General features: G+C 35.6%; 1 pseudogene; it reads right to left on the reverse strand.

Annotated features, from left to right (window-relative positions):
• Window positions 1–9,861: 9,861 nt before the first annotated feature.
• Window positions 9,862–15,802, reverse strand: LOC113925683 (annotated as a pseudogene).
• Window positions 15,803–21,716: the final 5,914 nt, after the last annotated feature.

Here is a 21,716-nt window from a genome sequence, read left to right on the forward strand (position 1 = left end):
TCTCTCTCTCTCTCAAATGAATAAATAAAATTTAAAACAAAAATAATTTTTACTTTATTATCAGCTTCCATCTGGCAACAAAACTAGAATACCTCCTTTATATTATATTTTTAAATACAGCATATTTAAAATTTTATTCTATTAAATTATATTGACAGTATTATTTATATTATATAATATAATTATTAACTTATAATCATAGTTGATTTAAAATTGTACAAAGTTATAAGATTTATAAAAACCATAAGTATGTCTTTTTCTAATCATAAATATGATTAGAAGAAAAAAATAAAAAATTATATTTATAAATTTGTGCTTTTGGAGGTTTTGCTAAGCAAATATGAAACTTAGAACACACAAAGGAACAGAGACAGAAAATAGCAACAACATCAGAAAGAATGGTAAAAATGTCAAAATACAAACACAAAATTGTGAAAAAGCAATCGTGACATATTTCATATGCAAAGGGAAAATATCTCCTGCTGGTTATCTCTCCAAAGTACTCTAGACTTCTATATCCAGCTATGACCTCAACTGGGATGTATAATAAGCATCTCAAACTTAACCGGTCCTTAACAGGACCTCTGATCCTCAAACACACAAATAAACTTAAATGCAATATCAAAAACTTTAACAACTCCCTAACTGCTATCCCTTCAAAATATATCCAGAATTCAAGTTTTCTTATTCTCCACTGCCACCACAGTGCAAGCCACTATCGTCTTTTTCCTGGATTACTCAAATAGTCTCCAAAGCTATCTTTTGGTTCTGCCTTTACCACCAGCCCTCTTCCCTATCTGGCCAAAATTATATTATCAATTTGGCAGCCAGGGTGATTCTTTAAAAATGAGTTACACCCTGTCACTCCTCAGCTCAGATCTTTCAATGACTTCCCATTTCATTCCGAATAAAAACACAAATCTTTATAAAGACGCCTTGGGCCATATGTGATCAGTCTTCCACCACCACAACTCCTTGATCTCATTTTCTACCTTTTTCACCCACTCTCACTATGCGCCCACCACACAGACTTCTGTACAGCTTAACCATCAATCAGAAATGCTCACCAAAAGGAATATGTGCTTGTTCTTCCCTCTGTTTGGAATGTTCCACTCCCTACCTTAGATCCTTGGGACTTTCCTTACATTCTCTAAGATCATTTTCTGCATATCCCATTTAAAATTGCATTTCCTCAGACATTCTGCATTTTGTATCCTCTCTCCTGCATTAGGTTTCACCATCTAACACACCATACATTATACTCATTTATTTATTGTCTTCAAACTCTAGGATATGACTTTTATGAAGGTAGGCATTTTTGCCTATTTTGTTCACTGGATCCCATTGCCTAGAACAAAACCGGTCACATAGTGGGTATTTAATGCATATTTATTGAGTGAATGAATGAGTGGATACTTAATATTCAAAGAATTCTTTCAAATGATATAGTAGAAAAAGTTGGCAAAAGATATGAAAAGGTAGTTCATAGGTAAGGAAATCTAAATAGCCAATAAACATTTGAAAATATGCTCTACTCAACAGAATAAAGGCAATTGCAATTATTTCAAATGAGATTTGTATTTCTTTCCATCAGATTGGCAAATTTAAAAAATTATAAGGTGCAGATAACTGAAAAACTATGAATTTCTCTAACATTTGGACAAAATGGTAGACATCTTTTGTCTTTGATTCCACCCTCACAGTGGTAAGTATTGAGGTGAATTCATGGTCTCTGTGGTGGGAGCACAAATGTTTTACGTGGACCAAGGGAAGGACCAACATTAAGGGAATGGAAGGGAGTGCTAAGGGGGGTATCCATTCTCCTCCCCTTTTTTCCTACCCTTCTTTGAGCTCCTGGGAAACTGACCTATAAAGTTTACATTGGCTAGATGCCTGATCTTTGAATTTCTAGTTGTATTCAGCCAATGAAGATGAGAAAAAGGAGAAGATTGAGGTCACAGTATGTATGTTACCAACTCCCTTTTATCAGAATCTCGACTGGTTGACCACATCCTTGAGGAAGTTTGCAACTCTTTAGGGCAGTCTTCTTCACAATGCCTTCTAAAGCCTCCTGGTCTAGAAGTGATAATTCCTTAGTGTTACTAGCATTAGTGGATTGAACTATACCTCACAGTCTCTCTAAATCCTACCCGCTCCTTTATAATTGTTCTCTTTATTAAACTCTTCTCAAATTTGATGACTTTCTTGTGTCCATGTTCCATGCTGAGAGCCTAACTTGTACAAAAAGCAATGACTGCACATTCAAACTAATAAAAAATATATGTAATCTTCTACCAGCAACTCTTGAAAATCTAACCTTTTCAAACAAAAGCACCAGTACTAACAGAATATTGCAGCACATTAACTATAATGGCAAAGCAACTGAAAATAATCAGAATCCCTTTCAATGAGGGAATAGTTATATCTATTATGGTATGATCATATTGAGGGTATTAATGCAGTCATTAAAAAAAGAATTAGTTAGAGGTATATCCTAATTTGGAAAGATGACCACGATATATTTTAAATAAGAAAATTAAGAGTCAAAGTAATTACTACATTTTTTTTTAAGAAAAGCAATAAACCCCGTATATGTGTATGGATAAGGGCCTGGGGAGATACCATGAAGCTATTAATCTTAAAAAGAGCTGAGGGAGAGATACTTAACATTTTTCTTTAAAATATTTGCATTTTTTCAAGATGTAAAATGAACATGTATTGCTTCTACTTTTAGAATTAAAAAAATAATTAGAAAGTGGTAAGAGTAATGAACATAACTATGTTTCTATGGGCAAAGAATTTCTCTGCCTCCTAAATCAGACTTTATTTTCCAATTCTTTTTAACTTTCTTATAATCTCTATAGAGAAATCAGAAATCTCCTTCAGTGAGAGTAACAGGCTTTGGAAGGAGGAAGGGAGCTGAGTAAGGACCTCTTTATTTTACTTTTTCCTATCGTTTTTTGTGATCTGACTCACACACAGCTGACGCCACTAGTTTTTCTCTGGCTAACATGGTGCCTGTATGGAAACGCTGGATATTTTCTTTTGCTTTCCCATCCTTTATGACAATGTACTGTGTTGCAAGAACAATTGAGAAATATTTATTTCATTTTCAGTTAATTATAGAAATACTCATCTTGTGTAGAATAGAGTCAGAATCTTAGTCCAATCTTACCTCTTACTTAATAGCTATAAACTTGGAAGCTGTTCATTGCAAATGTCAAGGTTTCGTTTTCTTGATGGCTGCAAAATATTCCATTGTATATATATATACCACATCTTCTTTATCCATTCATCTGTTGATGGACATCTTGGCTCTTTCCATAGTTTGGCTATTGTGGACATTGCTGCTATAAACATTGGGGTGTATGTGCCCCTTCCGATCACTACATTTGTATCTTTGGGGTAAATACCCAGTAGTGCAATTGCTGGATCGTATGGTAGCTCTATTTTCAACTTTTTGAGGAACATCCATACTGTTTTCCAGAGTGGCTGCACTAGCTTGCATTCCCACCGACAGTGTAGGAGGGTCCCCCTTTCTCTGCATCCTCGCCAACATCTGTCATTTCCTGACATTGTTTATTTTAGCCAGTCTGACTGGTGTGAAGTGGTATCTCACTGAGGTTTTAATTTGTATTTCTCTGATGCCGAGAGATGTTGAGCAGTTTTTCATGTGTCTGTTGGCCATTTGGATGTCTTCTTTGGAAAAATGTCTGTTCATGTCTTCTGCCCATTCTTGATTGGATCATTTGTTCTTTGGGTGTTGAGTTTGATAAGTTCTTTATAGATTTTGGATACTAGCCCTTTATCTGATATGTCATTTGCAACTAACTTCTCCCATTCTGTCGGTTGTTTTTTGGTTTTGTATTAAAAAGGGCATGTATTGAATGGAACACTGGGTGTTATATGCAAACAATGAATCATGGAACACTACATCAAAAACTAATGATGTAATGTATGGTTATTAACATAACATAATAAAATTAAATTAAAAAAACTTGGAAGCTGTTCTTATCTAAAAAAACATGTGCTAGGAAAGTAAATTTGATATTAAAGCAAGAAAAGTTCAAAATGGTAGAGTAGAAACCCACTGTAACTTAAATGTGATGGGAGAAAAAAATCTAAAACCTGATTTTATCCTGTTTATATTTTTGTTTCAGAGAAAAAATTGGCCCATGGTATGTACAGATCTACTTAAAATATAGGCTTCAAAAGGCGTTCTATGTGCATGGAATCTCCATTAGAATTGTAAAAGTACCCCACAGAATAAGTATGCCACCTAAGCTGCCTCAGGCTCATTTCAAACCCTTCATTCCACATTACAAAGCCATCTAAATAAAACATTAAAGATTGTTATAAATTGTTTAGAGTATGACCTAGATAGAAGGTACAGTCTCAGTTATCTATGAAATGTACACATTAAAAATGAAGTTTGTAGACCATTTATTAAATACATTAAAACTTGCATCAGCAAAATGTATTAAATGCATTTATAAATCAGATAAAATGCTAAGCCCTTGAATACAGTTATATGATAAAAACTTTATTAATAGGAAATGGAACCGAGTAGCTGCATAAATTAATCACAAATAGCTTACTGCAGGGGCTGAGGTCCATATCTAGACTGATAAGATTTGTTGAAGAATGACTTCGGTTAGATTGTTAGAGTAAACAATGATGAAATGGATTTCACAATCTCAGCACTGATCTGTGTGTTCATAGTATTCTCACCCCCATGCAATAAATAGTCCTTGTTTGGACAAGTTTAAGTGAATGTGAAGAACAAAAAAAATGTATGTGTCTGGGATGCCACTTTAATACTGTCAAACAACTTAGAGAGTTTTACATCAAATATGTAAGGTTTACTTCAAATATAAGGTATACATCAAATATCTTATTTTGGGAATGCATGGATATAATATGGGAGACCAAATATTTAATATTTTCATCTCGCGTGGTAATTCAGACCAGATCTCCCACTTTCCTCATAATTCAGTAAAGACTACAGGCAGTTTAAATTGGAAAGGCAACTATGCTGTTCTTCAATGTTTAAATATGGATATATCTATTGTAGACATGTCTACTACAGGCTGATAGAAGCTAATATTGGATAAAATATTTTCTGTTAAAGCAATAAAAGGTAGAATAACAAACATCCTGGGCACCTATCCATAAATTTTAAGATATAGCTTGTTCTGAGAAAGGGACCTTGAACAATAGTGAATATGTAATTTGTTTGTTCAGCTACGGTGCAAAGCCAGAGACAGGTTCCATTATATTTGGAATAATATTCATATTCCCATCACCACACAGGGAGTTAGCTCTGGTAATTAGCCAGCCATGAAAGCACTTAGAACACTAACCTAATAATCAGCAATCCTACAACTTTCTAGTCTCACAGCTTCCTCCTAGTACAAGTCTGGGTAATGAGTAACTCTGCCATAAGCCTGTTTGTCCATTTATAAGTTGGAAGCAGCCCAACTATCTCTCTCTCTCTCTTCATCAAAAAGCACATCTATGTAATAAGATTTCATTGTACCCTATATTCATACAACTACTAAGACTTTCAACCCTCTGTCACACATTATTTCATTTGACCCTGCTTGTTAGGAAGGGTAACCTTACATTTCAGTTAGCCCAAAACAGACCTGATTATACCTGCTAACTTGGTGTAATTATTAACAGTGTACCAGTTCATCCTTATAAAGCTAAAAATAATGTATTATAATAGTTCTCAGACAAAATTAAAGGTCTATAAATATTTGTTATTTTTTGTAAATGTTTTGATTATGAATTAAAAAAGAAAAAAAAGGAATTGGATTGGATATTTTTCAATGATCTATGTGCTTCTAGTATGTTCTGGGAATACAGTGCTTTGATTATTAAACACAAGTATCCTATATCCCCAGGTAGGTATATTTTACTAGTGGAAAATCAGAGTTTACAAATCAAGGATCCAAATTTATCATCTAATAGAAAATTTATTTTTTGATTTGTGATCTTGTTTTTACACAAAATCCCAAGTATGTTAAAAATCCAATTTTAATTTATTTTAATTTTACTATTTTTAAGTATTCTCTACACCTAACATGGGGCTGGAACTTACAACCCTGAAATCGAGTCACATGCTCTACTGACTGAGCCATAATATTCAAGAGAGTTCACATGTTTTATTAAGGTTGAATAAAATTGCTGCTTTCATTGTATAAATAAATAAATACTGTTTGGATTTGGATGATAAACTGCATAGTCCCTCTACTGTAAGACTGAAAAGATAGAGATTTATCCTCTCATTTTACAGTGATGAAATTTAAGACTCAAAGTTGTTAAATCAATTATCTTTAGTAACACTTAGACCTGGTCAGGGCTCTCTCAGCCATAACTTTCTGCTCATGGTTGCATAAACTTTTTATTTGGGTACATTATTATATCCATTGTAGAGTGTAAATAAATAAAGTAAAAATCTCTTTGGCTCCATTCCAGATTCAGTAATTTGCATATGGACATATATTACAGTAGGATAGGCCTATATTGCAATATGGAGGAGCAAAATCTTGGTGAAAGGTACATCTTGACAGAATGAAAGATGTGTTTGTCTTTCTGGGTAGAAAATTGTTATTAGTTTTACTTGGATTAAAAATTGTGACTTACACAATTTTTCTTGTAAATTGGAATTTACCAGAGAAAAATGAATTATTCATCCTTAACGTTGCAGCATGAATTGTTCCTGATGATGCGTAATACAAAATTATATAATCATAGAATGTCTGTGACAAAAAGGACGTAGAAATCTTGGATTTAAAGGTGCCTGGGTGGCTTAGCTGGTTAAGTGTCTGACTCTTGGTTTCAGCTCAGGTCATGATCTCATGGGTCATGATCTCATGGGTCGTGAGATCAAGCCTCGCATCAAGCTTCCTGCTCAGCCAGGATTTTGCTTGAAGATTCTCTCCCTCTGCCCCTTCCCCTGACTCACACTCTCCCCTTCTCTCTCTCTAAAATAAATAAATAATTCTTTAAAAAATATATATCTTAGTTTTCATCTCCTCAAGCCCCTAATTTTACAAATGAGGAAACCATGTCACAAAACTCACATATTAATATTTAAGAACAGATCAGTACTATGACATTACATACTTTAAAATATAGAACTCTAAAGAGAGAGGTTTCCATACTTGACAACCATTTTCTTCCAAAACTTGTCCTACAAAAGGCTTTGTATAGAAAGATCCTTTGGTCATACATGTTTGTAGAGTATTTCATACAGCACATAAGGAGACCAAGAACTCAGTAATGTATTTGGGAATCTAATTTTCCTTCATGTTACCAAGCTTTGTCAGAATTCGTTTCTCCATGTATTCTTATTTTGTTTGTGTATACTTATTAGAAAGATCTATCAGGAAATGCTGATCTACAGAGATTCTTTTCAATCTCTCAAACAAATACATTCCCTTTCTTCAATAATCTCCTGTAATTTTAGTGTAGGTTGATCAAGAAATAAACAATGACTAAAAAGTTATTAAGAATTCGGTAATAGTAGTATCTTTTTTCTATAAAAAGTTTACTAATATTTACATAAGTTTTTATTTAAATTACAAACATTACTTGAGATGATGGGTGAGATTGATGATAGATGATAGATGGATAGATAGATTGATAGACAGACAGAGGATAGATATTCTCAGTCCCAAGGCTGACATGTTGTACAAGGAAATAAATATAGAGCAATCTTTAAACTAAACATACCTATACAGACAGCTAGATGGAATAAAGTACATAACTAGAGAACAGAAAACCTAACCTTATGAACTACACTTCATGTTTAATTTAGCCTAGTCACAGGGATGTTGATGGGAAAAATAAAGATAAATTTTTTTTATAACTCTTCCTGAATATTTGTCTAGAAAAAATCCAAAATTCCACATGCCTCACTTGTGCAACCTTATGTTGCAACGCTAATTTGTCTCGGGACCTAGGGAAATCCAGAATTGCTTCAGTGTATTTCACCCAGTTCTATTCTTCCAAACACTCTGCGCTTTAAATTGCTTTCTTGCTTTCACATTGGAAGAAGTGCGTGGTTAATTATGAGACATTTTCTTTTGTTGAAAATTCAAGAAAGAGCTTCTTCAAATTTCCAGAAAATAAAACACTAGAGCTTTGCCGATCAAGAATATAAGTGAGGATGGGGCTCATTATCTCCATCTCCAAGGAGCAAACATTAATTCTTGTCAAGATATCACATCCTTCTTCAAAACTTATTTCCTTCTTCTCCAAATGCCATCGTTTTTCCCTATGGTTCCACTTAAGGACTGTGTACATCCTTGCCGTTTATGACAAATAAACATGCATTTGCTACGTGTCACACTGTTTCTTAGCCTTCCTGAAACAAATCTAATAACCAAGTGTGACTCTTTTGTTTCTAAGGTTTCCCAAACATGCTTAAAAAATATTTACCTTCATCCCAAACTACTATGCATACTCATTTTTCCAAAATATAAAAGGACATGGTATCGAACTATTAAAATTCTTTTCATACAATATAAAAAATAAAGAGTAAGATATTTAAAAATTAAATTATCTTTTTATTTTTATTTTTCTCCTTTCTGTTCATCCATCGGCAAGAAAGAAGAAGGGAGTCTTCACTCCCCTCTTGTCCTAGTTTAAGGATTTCCAGGTTTATCCTCTGAGCTCTGTGCTCCCTAATCTGGAAAGCAGTTCAGACTGGGGATATTAACAGCATACCGTGTTTCTCAACCGAAATCTTTGCTTGAAAAGCTTGGTTTCAGTAAAAGCAAACCGGATTTTTTATATGAAAATTTATGCAGTTAGGAAACAGTTGAGAATTCGGAATACCAAGAAAATGGCTAACTTACATTTAACGACCTTTTACCATGTGCAAAGACAACTCTAAGGGCTTTGAATATATTATCTCATTTAATCATGGAAATAACTGTGCTATTATCTCCATTCTACCAATGAGGAAACGGAATACAAATAGTTTAGGGTACTTGCCAAAGGGCACATCGTAGTACCTGAAACTGCAATCTGATGCAGGTAGTTTCATTCTAAAACCCAGCTAAATCATTCTAACCAAGGTAAAGATTTTTAAAGCATAGTAAGTCCTGTGAGTGGTACAGAACATATAGCATGTGTGGTTACTTGAGTTCTGAACATTAAACACTATGGTTTTGGAAGCCAGGGAAAAGGCCCTACTAGGTGAGCTTTGCATTTAGAGAACACTTATATTGAAAACCAGAGCTAAATCTATCATTTTCCAGTAGATCTGCCACTGTTTCCTTGGCCATTCATTATCCGAAAGAACAATTCATAGAGTTGGCCGTTGAAGAAGACCCCTCCTTGACAGTATAAGTACCTAAGATGATGTTTTCCTCCTTTGGTAAAATGAGAAAGACATTTGCAGTAGTAGATTTCATGGCTGTCAAGACAAGACACAAGCCAGTCTTTAAGGCTATGTATAGAGCTTATGTTCCAACTTCAACCCTGAAACTAAGTTTTAATTTTTCATCAAACTAAAGGAAGAAAGGAATTAAGATTACTTGAATGCATACAATGTGAGAAACACACCATTAAGTTTTTTTTTTTTTTTTAAGAAAAGAGTGGAATTTAATCTTTACAGGACACTGTAAGAGAAGAGATTCCACATAGAAATAAGAAACCCACTGAGAGGAGGAGCTTCATACAGGTTGTACAGTTTGGAACTGGTCAAGTAGAGTTTCGTTGTAAAAAGTGCTACAATAACAAAACACATTTAAAAAGAGTTCTTAGTAGAGAAACCGTAGACAAACTTCTACCAAACAGAGTACACAACAAACAACTTTCTGCCTCAGCTGTACAATCTAAAAGTTAAAAGTCCCGGGAGTGCCATCCTTCCTGAAAAAATCTAATAACCAATACTTCAGAGGTAGTTTCTGGCACAACATTCTGGTCTTCCTCTTCCTCTACAGAGAAATACTTCTCAATCAAGTTTAATGAAGCTTTGTACACAGACTCGTTTTCACGGTTTTGTAGAGCTTCAGTTTTGTCCAAACCTCCACATTCTTCAATCATTATACTAAGTTTCTCAGTTTCACCTAGTTTCTCAGCAACCTGAAAGATGTTTGAAATGGCAACCAGAATAAGCAGAATAATTTTGGTGTCTTTTGCAGTTAAGAGGTTCATCAATGGTTCTATTATGCCACAATGAACGAGGTATACAAACTGTTCAACTGTCCCACCACTTGTATAGTTGGTCACAGCCCAGACAGCTTCCTTTTGTGTCTTAAAGTCTGCCTTAGAGAGAACACCAGCGAGGAATGGGACTAATCCATGATTCACAACTTGCTGTATCTGGTCCTGGCGACCAGCTGTGATGTTTGACATTGTCCATGTAGCTTCCTTCTGAATATTAGTTTTGGGGTTTGTTAGGAGGCTGGGAAAAACAGCACGTGCTCCTGCATCTATTACAACCTGAGTCTGTTCATCTGTCCTAGTGACAATATTTCCTATGGCTCTTAGTGCAGGAGTCGCAATGGGCAATTCAGTAGCTCCTAGAAGCTTCACAAGCTGGGGCACAACTCCTGTTTTCACAACGATTTCAATCCGTTCATTTGGACCATCAGCAAGGTAGGAAATGGCCCAGCAGGTATCTGCCAATACTTCTGGATCATCATGATGCAGGAGACGAACTAAGGTAGGAAGAATCTGCTCAACAGCATCTGATGGGGGTGCAAGATTCTTGTTTCGACAAAGGTTTGAAAGTGTCCAAGTAAGGTTACATAAGTAACCACATGCTAAAGATGACATATCAGGAACTGCAAGGAGAGCCAATAGTGAGTCAACTGCACCATACTTGATAACCAAGTCGCGAAAAACTGAACCATCACCTGCAATGTTTCCTGGAGCCCATACAGCTTGTTCACTGATGTGGGCATGGGAAGATGCCAACAGAGAAATGAATGCTGGGATAGCACCTCCATCTACCACAGCCTTGGTCTGTTCTGACATCCCAGAAGCAATGTTAGTGAGAGATTCAAGCAGATTCAAACTGAATGGGACCACAATCAGTTCTGCCCAAGAAGGACACAAACTTTGGAATCAAACCAGCCCGGATTATGTTGTCTATGGGGGGTTGTTTTTCCCTAGAAAGCAGTTTCCTAGCATCTTGAGTAGCCTGGAGCTGGCTTTCCAAATTGTTGCTATTTATGCCCTTGACAATGTCATCAACAGACCAATTTACAGTGCCCTGGTTGTTGCGGTTTCCCGTAGTGGAGAGGTAGCATCATCAGGAAATGAGCCTACGTTTCTCCTTTTCAGCATCTGGTCATCCTTCTTAGCTTTCCTCAGTTCTACATTAACTTCTATTCGGAGCCACCTCATTTCTGTACTCTTTCCCCTTGTTCTTGAATCTGTTAAGGCGGGCAGCTGGTGAATTAGCATTCTCGTTGGTGGACGTGGTTATGAGACAAAGGGAGAAAGTTACACGGCCTGCTCAGGCTTCCACGGGAGGCGGTCCAGGGCGTGCAGGCTGCGGGAGAGCTGCCCTCAAAAGGTCCACCACGGATCACCCTGAAGACGGTGTGGCCTCACACCATTAAGTTTTGAATCCTGTTATTTCATTTGTCTTTGGCTCAAAGCCTCTAACGTGATGAAATTATCTTAAATTTACGATGAGAACACTGAGGCTCAGAGTGATGGGGTAATTTACCAGACATCGGGTGACTAGCTAAATTGCTGTGTTGGCATTTAAAAGCAACTAGATTAAATTACATGATCTTTCCTCTCTACCAATATGTTTCCATGAATGCAATATCTAAACTCAAGGAAATAAGTAAAAAACAAATAGATAAATAAAAGCAAAAAACATCTCTAAAAATAAAGTTTTCCTTATGTTTTTCTAAGCTTTTTCAGGCTGAGGATTTAAACACAATATCATAATAATTAGAACAAGCACTCTTTCTCTGATTTTGCCCCAGTTAATGTTTAGGATCCCACACCTCCCAACTTATAGGAATTTGCATTCTTCATTATCTTTCCCTCTCTTACATGCTTTATGTGACTTGACTAGATATTTTATAAAATCAAACTTTGTTTTTTCAAGTTTCTCACAAAAAAAAGAAGATAAATGGGGAAATGTCCCTTCCTTCCATATCCTTCATCTTTCTCTAGCTATTGCTTTATTTTCTTTTTTACAACACTATCCTTTTGAGCCTACGATCTTGAAAAAGTTGCCTTCATTGTATTCAATTCTTCATATTTCAGAACCAGTACTGATACAACATCTGCCCTCATCACTTAACAAAGCAGATTTTGGTGAAGTCACCAAATGCCTTATGTATTGCTAAATACCGAGGCCAGGTTTTCATCTTGCTCATAAGCCCTCAGTAACTTCTTACACTGTTGATGACATCCTTGGTGAAACACCTTCTCTTCTTGGTGTCTATGAAGATACACTCTTTTGATGAAAGTCTTACCTCCCTGGCTACCTACTCTCTCATTCCAAATGGCTCTTTATTCCAGTTATCAGACATTAATTGTGGAAGTTCTTCAAGTCTTAGTACTAGTACCTTCTCTCAATTAACTCTAGCCCTAGCGGACTCCATTAAAGCCTCAGAACTACTTATCCAAATGCCTGTTGCTATCGTTTATTGGATAATCGTAAATATAATGCAAAGTCAACATGCCCAAATATGAACCACTGTTTTCTCTCTCTCCCTATTCCCAAATCAGCCATTTTTTCTGTGTTCTTTACCTAAAGGTGTAGCACAGCACACTTCATCCTATTGTGTATGAAAACAGTTATGAAATCAGTCTTGCCAATTACTTTTTCTTATTCCTAGTAAGCAACCTATCATACCTGGCTGACTGGACTTGCCAAATACCTTAAGACATAAAAACCTAAAAACTCTGTGTTAAAATTTTCACCGATGCCCTTGTTTTGCTCGATATCTCTAAGACATCTTTATATTAAAATATCTTTAAATGTTGCCTATGGTATCTTACTCCATGGGTGGAGAGAAATTATTTCTGTGTCCCTGGATTGGCCTCTTAAGCTTTAAAAAAGCAGGGATGATGGTGGTGGTGGGGAAGGCTGTCATGAAAACAATCCGATAAAAATGCATTGTTCAGAACTAGTGCCCTATACTTTTTAAATCTGTGTTTTGGCTCAAATTAGGGGACTTCAAACATAGGTATAATAGATACTTACCAATATATTAGTTTAAAATAAATATTTAAATTCAATTAATTGACATATAGTGCCTTATTAGTTTCTGAGTTCAGTGATTCATCAGTCTTACATTTTAAAAAATTTTAAAAAAGGAAGTTAGAAGTACAGTAGAAATTTGAAGACATTTCAAATTGTTTTGGGAAACTTCCATTGTTAGTTATTAAGATATAGGAGACAGCTAATTTAAATTATCCACATAATTAAGACATATTCATCCTCCAGCATTTAAATGAATATAATGTATCTTTCAATTTTCCTATGTCTAGAAAATAAAGGGTCTTACTTATATGCATAAAAAATAAAGTAGAATATTTAAGGTGCCGATAAATAGAAAATACATTCTGTACCCAGTCTTCCCATATTCTTTTTCTCTGGTTCAAAAATATGGAGGAAATTCTTGGGCTATAGGGAAATTCTGATTATCGACCTTTTGCATGACTCCTTTATCTTTGTCTACACAAGTGCCTCGGCCATCGCAAAGCATCCATGCATTCTGCTGCTGATATGGACACACCTGTGTTAGTGTCAAGTTGCCGGCCCCATGCCCTGAGCCCCTTCCCATCTCGGGCTTGCAATAGGAAGCAGCCAGAACAATTCACTGTCAAAGTGCCTTAAAACATCACTGTGGCACTCGAACTCCTGCATCTCACTGACTGAGGCTAAAGCTTTCCCTGATGCCCAGGCCTTTTCATTTGGAGCTCAACCTCTGTGCTAGGTGGCAGAGGCAGACAGAGTAGAACAGCTCACAGAAGCTCCTCAGCCTCCTTCCATTTCCTGTGGTTTCTCATTTCACCAGGTCAAAGAACTCTCTTGGCAAGGTAAGACACTTGGCAAGGCACGGTTTACTAATGCTTTGCTGCATCCTCTTCTTGCCCCCTTCCCCATCAATTTGCAAAATGACTGGTTCTTACTGGGAAGTATTCTGGCACTCACTTAGTCCATCTTTACACACTTTACCAAGGTTCTAAAAGCCAGTTGGAAAAAATGTGCTGAATTTTCTTTATATAGCAGATTTTGCTATATAAAGCATATGCATTCTAGCTGATATAATTAAGTCTGAGGACAGAATTTCACTACTTATTCCTTGGGCAAAAAATCTTTTATTGTTCCCTTTCACATAAAAGTAACTCTAAAGTCCTGAGTGGACATCTAAAAACTTTCTAAATCTGATCTCAGGCAAGTTGAAACAAGCAGTTTTCATGGGTTTTGAGATAGAATGAGGGTGATTTGATGAATTAAAGGTGGAAAAGAGGGGTACAGGAAGGAGACACTGTCATCAGAAAGGTAGAATGTCTAGGAAAAGCAGATGGTGGTCAATTGTCACTTGACCAATTCTTGTAAATGGAAAAGGTAAAGACCTATGCCAATGTTTCCAAGGAATTAGGTACTGCCTTTTTGATAGCACTGGCCTCTTTGAGGATAAAATTTTGCAATTTAGCAGTACTTTCATCAAGATTTTTTATCAAGTCTTGTCATTTTTTAATAATTCAATACTCATACTAAAGTTGCTGAACAATTAAAGTTGCTCTTTGCCCAAACTGAAACTGAGCACAAGCAACCTTGTATTCTCTGATATGTCTAAATCATAGCATTCAGCTGTACCTCAGTGTTTCTAACCTTTCCAGAGAAGCTGACCTAATGCCAGAGAAGAGCAAACCTGTGTTCCTTGGATGTCTTACAGACACAGACACGGGAGTGTGAAATATATTTCCTTTGTCTTAAGAAGTAAGGCATTGAACTCTACATGTATCCATGTTAACGAAATCATTGACACACAGGTCATTTTATCGGTGGTTTCTTTGCTCCCTAGCTAGCATATTGTAAAAGCATTTGTAAAAAGCACTTACTGTTTTTCTTCTCCTTGGTGAAATGATGCTTGTATCACAGTTAAAAAAGTTGAGCATACTGTTTAAAATTTAGTTCAGCTCTCTTTTCTCTTGATGGACAGGTCAATTCAGAGGTTTGAGATTGCCTGAGGCAAATATACATGGAGACCATACAAATCACTGCTTTCCTCTAATTAGAAGTATATTTGTGAGACAAAGTACAAGAGAAATAATTCTATGTTTTTTTACCTCATTCTCTTGCTGAATAATTGGAGATAATTCTCATTGATATTTGAACATCTATTTAATCTTTACAACTAAATCAAACTTCTGTCATATCTGAAATCTTTTCTTCTGTTTATAGAAAAGTGGTATTTAGCAATTATCCAGAGAAAAGAAAATGCAGACAGCTGACCTAGATAATGTGGGTGTTTCTTCACACTGCCAAAATTAACTGAGTCTCATGCTCAACCTGCAATTCATTTTGACTGCATAGGTCAGACTCTTGGCTCTATTACCTGAGTCCAGTGCATAACAGGTACTTAGTTCTGGTTAAATGACTACACTTACAGCAGGTCTCAGTGCAGAGTTCACAATCACCTTCACTAAAGCAAAATATTTCACCATCACTGTTAACAGTGCCATTCAGTATATCTTTCAACCACACTCCAATACGTCCTGGCAGCAATTCAGACCATTCGATTTGCAAAGATATGACGGCCCACTCGAGGCCCACCAAATCACACTTCACCATAATAATCACATCTAGCCTTGGCACTGAGTCCCAGATTATTCTCCCCAAATGAACAAATAAAACGGTTGGGGGAAAATGCTTCTTGGCAACAGCTTGAACGTAAACGGTGACAACAGCTGGCTTAGCAGATGTTCTTCATAAGATATAACACCTGAGTTCTTGAAGATAGAATTTTGACTAAATTCGTACCTCTAGATGTCCTAAAAATATTTTAATAGAATTTTGCAAACCAAAATGGGAAATATTGAGTGAAACCAATGACACGGATGACATTAAAAAGATAATATTCATTTCTATACTTTCAGTAGCCACAAATCTCCAAATTTTAATATCTTCCTGCATAATAATCTAGGAATCAAATCCAGAAGGACAATTGGTTTGATCTTACAATCTTGCTAAAGTAGAAATGGTTTATATAAAATTAGTCCTATAAACTAAATTAACGCCAGGATAATTTTAATGTTTGCATCTTCTTCAAGTAACTTTTTAAACTTCAATACCTTTCTGTTCTAAAAGTAATTTTTACCTTAGAAAATCAAAATATTTAACAAGTACTTATTAAGTCTTAGAGTTGCTTACATAAATGTATAAATGTATTGGTAATATGTATGATGGTAATATAGACATTGAAAAGTTATAGTCAGAGACATTTAAATTCAGAATTAAAATGTTTCAGAAATTCTGGGACCAATGATTATGGTAACTTCGACAATCTTGGCTCATTGCAAATTCAGCTGTATCTCTGGACCCAGTCATTGTTTAATGTCTCATCATAACAAAGATATGTAAGAAAAACATGGAAATGTTACGTGAACTTTCAACAATATATTGGTCTATATTTGGTAAAGTATAACATTTACAAATAATCTATGTCTGAAGAAACAGAATGTATGAATCTAGTTATATACATTAAAATTTTTTTGGTGCATCCAGGTTTATTAATATGTTTCTTTTTAGATCATGTGACCTGAATGTGATAATACACACAACATATACATTTACTGTATTTTCTATAATAAAATTTCATTAAGTTTTCTATAGTTTCTCAATAGTATCAAATTTGAAAGTAACAATTCCTAGATGATGAAATGCTTATTTTTTAAACAAAATTGATGGATAAGCAACAATCCTCAACTAAAAAATTGTAACTTAGGAGGCTTTCAGTGAACCTCAACAGCAACAAAAAAATAGAAATAAAACCATGGGAATTGGGAGGCCTCTGTCTTAGAGTAATTTAAGCTGTACCTGTCATGCTTAATGTTCAAATATGCAAATCAGTTTTATCGATACAAAGAAAGGGAAACAGCTATTATAGTAATATACTCTTCTTTCAAAACCCTGAATTGTCGTGTTGTATAAGGGATAAAACTCCTTCACTCCAATCTCAATCTTCAAAAGATCTAAAATAATCAACACCAATTACTAAACTCTTTCTATGTGCTTGAAGTTGTACACAGCATTCAACATTCATTCTTTCATTTAATTTTCACTGTACAGTAAGGCAGGTTTATTATTATTTTCTACATTAGTTAGGCTATTTCAAGTTATTCCACTCAACTCCAAATGCCTTAATTTTAAAAAATAGGGGCGCCTGGGTGGCTCATTTGGTTAAGCATCTGCCTTCAGCTCAGGTCATGATCCCAGGGTCCTGGGATCAAGCCCCACATTGGGCCCCCTGCTCAGTGGCAAGTCTACTTCTCCCTCTTACTCTCCCTCTGTGATCTCTCTTGCTCTATCTCAAATAAATAAATAAAATCTTTAAAAATTTCAAAAAAATAGCATATCACATTTGAGGAGTCCAGAAAAAGGACAGGCTTTGGGTTATTTGATTCAGTACTTTGTTGATGTTCTTGATGGTCTATGTTCTTTCTATTTTTTGTTCACGGTATAGATTTTTTCCTAAGTCTGGCTCTCCTCATGATTGCAGAATGATTGAAAGAGGCAGCTGGGTTCACATGTTCCTTGATCACATCCAGCCAGAAAAAGACTGGCTTTTCTTTCTCAGAAGCCTTGAGCAAAAAATTTGAAGAGAGTCCCATGCCTTATTGGACTAAATTGGATTAAATCATCTCTAAATCAAGGAGCATGTAGCTATTCTGATTGGCTGAGAAAAAAGTACAAGAGATGCAGAAAAAGTTGAGGAATACAAAATAATTCCATTTCCACTTTTCTTTTGGAAATAAAGAAACTGAGAATGAGAAGATAATTTTCCTAAAGTTCTATAGTATTTGAATGATGACTTCTGAATGGGGAACCATATCTCTGCCACAGTATTTATTCTACTTTCTGCACTTTCCTTGAATAGCTTTCATTAGTGGACAGAGGTAAGAAGGAATAAGCATACAAACACTACTGATTTCTTCCAATCCTATATATTTAATCAAGTATTATTTCACAAAGTCATTTCCACAGATAGGCAATTCCATATAATATAAACTTGATATATACTTGATTTTTTTTTAAAAAAAGATCTATTTTAGTGACAAGATAGTGTAAACCTTTTCCCTGCTTCTCCTCACTAAGTGACAACATACTACTACAGATAATTTGAGGATCATGAAAGAGGATTCTTAAAAGTAAGAAGAGAAAGTTGGACTTGAAGACTTGAGGAACAAATCCCAGCTTTTTCGGGTTTTGGTTATCTAAAGGGTTGACTGGTAGAGATGCCTGTAACTCAGAACCATCAGGAGGCACAAATAAGAAGGGTTCCAAAGAAAACCTATTCTCTCCAGGAAAAGGACTGGGAAACGGGCAGTCTAGCAGCACCAAAAGCTTTTTAAATATATATATCCAGCTCCAGCCAAATACTGTAGATGATCACCCTTCCACCCCACCGTAATGTCAATGGAGGGCAATGGTGTCAGGTAGCCTAGACAGCATTCCTCTTCCTTTTTGGTGCAGTGCCAGCAGAGGCTGTGTAGGAAGTCTAGATTTCCAGTTACAGCCCAGTGATGGCAAGAAGGCAACCATCCTTACCTCAATGAGGCATTGGAAATAGGATCCCAGAAAGGAGGGAATTAATGAAAATGATTCTTCCCTTCCTGCTCACCATAACACATACCCTCCCCAATGTCTATCACCCAGCCACCCCATCCCCCCTCCCCCCACCACTCCAGCAACCCTCAGTTTGTTTCCTGAGATTAAGAATTCCTCATATCAGTGAGAGCAAATGATACATGTTTTTCTCTGTTTGACTTATTTCGCTCAGCATAATACCCTCCAGTTCCATCCACATCGTTGCAAATGGCAAAATTTCATTCCTTTTGATGGCTGCGTAATATTCCATTGTATATATATATATATATATATATATATATATATATATATACCACATCTTCTTTATCCATTCATCTGTCGATGGACATCTTGGCTCTTTCCATACTCTGGCAATTCGGAGGGGGAGACGAGCCATGAGAGACAATGGACTCTGAGAAACAAACTGAGTGTTCTAGAGGGGAGGGGTTGGGGGGATAGGTTAGCCCAGTGATGGGTATTAAAGAGGGCACATACTGAATGGAGCACTGGGTGTTATACGCAAACAATGAATCATGGAACACTACATCAAAAACTAATGATGTAATGTATGGTGATTAATATAACATAATAAAAAAAAAAGAAAATAATTCTTTAAACATGCAAAGGAAGTGTTGGGTAGATCCCTGACTGAGCTACAAGTGGAAGTGACTAGAATCAACATACTGAAAGGCTTGAAAACAGAGCTACTATGTAGAATAACACCACACTCTCAGAGTAGTCTTCTGGTATCACACAAATGGGACAGACCAGAAGAGTATTGCAAGGGCTCTGAAACCTCATTTGTCATTGGAACCACAGCTTATTAAAGGGAGCCAGAACTTATATGCATTAAACCTAAACAAGGTGACTGCCCGTTAAAAAAAATATTTAAACGAAATGTAGATTCTCAAAATATAATACTCAAAATAAGATGCAATTGAAATCATTCATCATACCAAGAACCAGGAAAAATCACAATTTGAATAAATGAAGATAATCAACAGACACCAACTATTGATTGGTACATTATCAACCAATCAGATAATAGTCATGATTGATATCTGATTGATACCATCATATAGCATCAAAATCATCAAATACAAAATGACTCAGATGTTGGGATTCTCTGACAAATATTTTATTTTTTTCAAGATTTTATTTATTTATATATTTGAGAGAGAGAAAGAGCATGAGTAGGGGGAAGAGGCAGAGGAAGAGAGAGAGAAGCAGGCTCCTGGCTGGGTAGGGAGCCAGATATGGGACTCGATCCCAGGACCCTGGGATCATGACCTGAGCCCAAGGCAGATGCTTAGCCAACTGAGCCCCCCAGGTGCCCTTCTCTGACAAAGATTTTTAAAAAGCTATCACAAAAGTGTTTCAGTGAAACAGGTGGAACAGACAGAAACAAATAATAAAATGGTGAAATAATCCCTAATGTATCAATAATTGATTTAAATAAAAATAGTCTAAATATGCCAATTAAAAATATCTAGAGTAGTTTTTTTTTTAAAAGATCCAGCTATATGCTGTCTTTAAGAAACTTATTTCAAATATAAAGATATAGCATATGTAGGTTAAAAGTAAAAAATAAGGGGGCACCTAAATAAAATCTTTTAAAAAAAAGGGAAAAAAAAGGAAGAGACATATCATACAAACATTAGTTTTTATATAAAAGTAGAAGTAATAATATTTTTTAAAGATTTTATTTATTTATTTGACAGAGAGAGACACAGTGAGAGAGGGAACACAAGCCAGGGGAGTGGGAGAGGGAGAAGCAGGCTTCCCATGGAGCAGGGAGTTCAATGCAGGGCTCGATCCCAGGACCCTGGGATCATGACCTGAGCCGAAGGCAGACGCTTAAGCCACCCAGGAGCCCCCAGAAGTAATAATATTAATATCAGCTAAATGTGACTTCAGTGCAAAGGAAATGATCAAGAATAAAGAAGGAAATTATATAATAATAAAATTTCTGTCCTCCAAGAACATCTAGTGATCTTAAATGTTTGTGCATCTAAAAAAAATGTGAAGTGAAAAATGGTAGAACTGCAAGAGGACATAGAGAAATCCACATTTATATTGGTGACTTCAATAACTCTATCTTCAACTGATAGAACTACTTAACAGAAAATTTGCAAGAATAAAAAGGAACTTAACAACCCATCAACCAACATGATCTAATAGACATTTAAAGATATCCCACCCAGCAGAAAGAACAATCTTCTCAAGCCCACATCAAATATTCACAAAGATAAATCACCCCCTGAGTCATAAAACACACCTTAACAAATTTTTAAAAATTGAAGTCATACAAAATATGTTCACAAAAAGTGGAAAACATCATATTAGATTTTAAAAATAATAATAAAACAAGAGCAGCTAAATAATGTCTAAAAAGACCAAAAATCATTAGTCAGACTATTGAGAAAAAAAAGAAAACAAAAAAAATTTTCTATAAAAGGAGTAGAAGAGGTGATGTGATCACAGATTTTGCACATACTAAGATGATAATGAAGATTATGAACAATTTTAGGAGATAATGAAATGGATACAGCCTTGAAATGGATATAGTCTTGAAGTGACCAACGTAACAGCTCTGTATCTACCAAATGAATTAAGTTTGTAGTTAAAAATATTTCCACAAAGAAAATTCCAGCCCCAAATCTTAATTATGGAATTCTACCAAACATTTCCAGAAAACTGATGAGGACATTAAACTACCCAGCTCATTATATGGTGCTAGCATGCTCTAATACCAACACCAGACGAAAACATTACAAGAAAAGGCAACTACATTATACTTCTGAATGTAGATGCAAAAATTCTTAAGAAAACTTTACCAACTCAAGGGCAACTACATAAAAAAAAAAAGAAAGAAAGAAAGAAAGAAAAAAAAAGAAAG

Source organism: Zalophus californianus, chromosome 4, assembly GCF_009762305.2.
Source record: "Zalophus californianus isolate mZalCal1 chromosome 4, mZalCal1.pri.v2, whole genome shotgun sequence".
Lineage (NCBI taxonomy): Eukaryota > Metazoa > Chordata > Mammalia > Carnivora > Otariidae > Zalophus > Zalophus californianus.